At 58.8% G+C, this 2,376-nt stretch overlaps 1 pseudogene; it reads right to left on the reverse strand.

Moving 5' to 3' along the window:
• The window catches only part of LOC119368653, a 31,143-nt pseudogene that overhangs the window by 707 nt on the left and 28,060 nt on the right, over positions 1–2,376 (reverse strand).

A 2,376-nucleotide genomic window follows, 5' to 3' on the forward strand; every position in this document is an offset into this window, starting at 1 on the left:
CCCCGTGTTCCGGAACTTCACCTTGTCCTCTGCCATGTGGATCAGCCACTGGTAGAAGGTGGGTCCCCGAAGATCATTGACTGCATCCTTTTGCTGGTTCGGCCGTTTGAGAACACTTTCACCGAGAACTTGGCGGTACCCTAGTAGCAACTGGCAAGGGTCGCAGTGGCGCACCCTGCGACCAAGGTTCGACTCCCGTCGGGGGCGGATTTCCTGGGTGCTAGTACCCACGTATCTCATTCTTTTAGAACACTTTCACCTCCCCCTCTTGCAAACCCGAACCTAGAATACAACAAGATGCACCAGTTTTAGACATTTAATAAAGCAATGACACAATACTTAGAAAACGCACGCGAGCTCCTCGGCCGCTCCCGCGAGCGGCCAGGAGCTAACCCCAGCCGCCGCGAGCGTAACGCCCCTCCGCCCATCCTCCCCTCGCCGCCGCCGGCAGGCGTTGCCGGGCAAAGCCCGCGCGGCGCGGCGGCGGCGGGGTCTCTTTCCTTCTCCTCTGGATGGGGCGGCGCGGGACGGCCAATCCAGCGGGTGCTCGCGGGTTGGGCACGGTGCTAGCTCTCGCGCAGCGAGGAGGCGCTGGGGGCGGCGCTTGGAGGCGTGCTGCAGGCGCGCGGCGGCGCGGGGTCGCTCTGCTGGTGCGGATCTGACACCCAGCGCAGTGCGCTGTGGATCTGTGGCCTGGGCAGGGCTGTGCAAGCGGCTCGGCGGCGGCGCAAGGGGCCGTGCTGAGGCGCGGCAGCAGCGCAAGGGGGTCGTGCAGAGGCACGGCGGCGGGGAGGCCGCGGATCTGGTGGGTCCGCGCGCTTGAGAGGTGCGACGGCTGCTGCATCACAAGGTGGAGCCGGTGGACGTCGACCATGGGGATGGTGTGCTGTGCAGTGCTTCGGATCTGCTCGGATCCGAAGGTGTGATGGAGCTCCGGGCGAAAGTCTAGCCCCGACTTTGGGTCGGTGCCGGCAACGGTGGCGCCATGGTGTCACTCCCCTTCTTGAAGGCGTTGCCGTGGAGCTCCATTTCACGACTCTCCGGGAGAAATCCCTAGCTTTGGTGGTCGAAGCGGGCGTTGACGGCGGCTACATCGTATCCTTCTTTGAGGCATCGCCTTGGAGAGTCAGGATTTGGCAATTTGCACGGATCTCTTCGTCGACGGGGACAGTGGACGTCGGGCAGCGGCCCCGGGTGGTTTCTGATTGTGCGTCGAGATGGCGATCTCGGGAACAATGCGAGTGGCAGCTCTATGAGGTGGGGCTCTGGCTTGACATTGGTTGGGTGGCATTCTTGTTCCGCTTGGGCGGTAGGGATGTCGGCTCGGTCGATGCGCCTCAGAGGAGGCGGTCTGACTTTACGTCGGGGCGGCGGCCCCGGATGTGGTGCGACGTTCGTGGTCTGCGAGCGGTTGCCCTGAGCAGCGTGGGCTGCGGGCAGCTGGGTTGTGCAGCGTTGCTGCTCGAGGGGAGTGGTGGTATGTCGGGACGGCGGCCCCGGAAGGCGGTGCCGGTTGATTGCGCTGGGCGCGACGGAGCGGTGGATGTCGGGGCGGCGGCCCCGAGAGAATCTCTGTGGCGACCAGACTCTTGTGGCAACGATGATGATGGGAACGATGTCGGCGACGTGACAATGGTTGCGGTAGTCGGTTTTTCTCCGGCGTGTCCACGGTTTTGCCTCGGGTTGCTTGTTGCTGTGGAGTCGAAGCTGCGGCGGCGGGGCCCTGTGGTGTACGATGACTGGCTGTAGGTGCCCGTTCGGCGATCTTCCGTGGCGCCAGCTGTGTCTGGTTTTGTCCTTCTGAGTTCTCCGTCAGAGTCGGAGCTGCGTTGTCTGGCCGCAAGTCGACTTGTCGTCGATTAGGGTGGGCTTTGCCCTATATGTTTCAGTCTATGGGAGTGGGCTTGGCCTTGTTGTTCCGTTTTTGCCCGGTTTTCCGTAATTAACTGGGCAATTCTCTTCTGCTTAATTAATAGATGAGGCAATCTTTGCCTCCATTTCCAAAAAAATAAAGCAATGACATGTTACAGGAATGTAGGATGAACTGATCTGGTAACTCAACTCAGAACATATGTCCAGCATAACTATGCCGTATCATGTTACATAGGTAGTGGAAATACAAATGTCTCATTTTAACAAAACACATGATGTTACATCGTAGTACTAAAGAAAAAGTGGTGTAGATATGAGAACACACCTGCCGAGATTGAATAAAATAATGGAGTATATCTGATTATTTTATCAGTAGAGCTAGAGTTGTTGACATAATCAAACCATGTATTACATGGTAAGATCAAAGATGACATTGATCAATTTCTCCTGACCGACTGGGATCCCCTTCCCTCCCGTGTAGCTCCCGCGACCGACCCAGAGGGG

Source organism: Triticum dicoccoides, chromosome 2B (genome assembly GCF_002162155.2).
Source record: "Triticum dicoccoides isolate Atlit2015 ecotype Zavitan chromosome 2B, WEW_v2.0, whole genome shotgun sequence".
NCBI lineage: Eukaryota > Viridiplantae > Streptophyta > Magnoliopsida > Poales > Poaceae > Triticum > Triticum dicoccoides.